We start from the raw sequence: 814 nt of genomic DNA, 5'->3' as shown, positions 1-814 counted from the left end.
TCATTACTTTTATCGGCATGACGAACAGCCTCGTTATCTCAATCCTTGTTAGTGCTATCATCACCGCCGTTGCCTCAGCTTTGTCATCACCGCCACTGCCTTAGCTTTGTCATCACCGTCATTGCCTTAGCTTTGTCATCACCGCCACTGCCTTAGCTTTGTCATCACCGCCACTGCCTTAGCTTTGTCATCACCGCCACTGCCTTAGCTTTGTCATCACCGCCACTGCCTTAGCTTTGTCATCACCGTCATTGCCTTAGCTTTGTCATCACCGCCACTGCCTTAGCTTTGTCATCACCGCCACTGCCTTAGCTTTGTCATCACCGCCACTGCCTTAGCTTTGTCATCACCGCCACTGCCTTAGCTTTGTCATCACCGCCACTGCCTTAGCTTTGTCATCACCGCCACTGCCTTAGCTTTGTCATCACCGCCACTGCCTTAGCTTTGTCATCACCGCCACTGCCTTAGCTTTGTCATCACCGCCATTGCCTTAGCTTTGTCATCACCACGTAAATGACGAATGCCTTTCTTGCACTTCGTTTGCCTCCGTTCGCCCCCCAGCTTATCCCCGAAATAACTAGCCAAGTGTTTTGTAAAGTCGATTTGCCGCTTTATTTCTTCGTTACTTTCAGCCTTATCGTCCTAACTGCGTTTCTTATCTCCTCTTTGCCTTATGCTTTCTCCATCTCCTTATCTGACCAAATGGCATGTAATTGTGTCTCTATTGCGACTCACATTATCGTAAATGTCCCCTTCTTATCAAGGGCCTATCAATTGCAGGGTTGCAAGGGCAGTGTTGCAAAGGGTAGAGGTA

The 814-nt window shown here is 48.8% G+C and overlaps 1 protein-coding gene across 1 annotated transcript in view; it reads left to right on the top strand.

Annotated features, from left to right (window-relative positions):
• The window catches only part of LOC119588820 (basic proline-rich protein-like), an 80069-nt gene that overhangs the window by 37586 nt on the left and 41669 nt on the right, over positions 1-814 (top strand). The window lies entirely within an intron of this gene.

The sequence above is a fragment of the Penaeus monodon genome, chromosome 24, assembly GCF_015228065.2.
Source record: "Penaeus monodon isolate SGIC_2016 chromosome 24, NSTDA_Pmon_1, whole genome shotgun sequence".
NCBI lineage: Eukaryota > Metazoa > Arthropoda > Malacostraca > Decapoda > Penaeidae > Penaeus > Penaeus monodon.
Note: the sequence above shows the minus strand (reverse complement) of the source record. Positions and strands in the feature narration are given on the sequence as shown.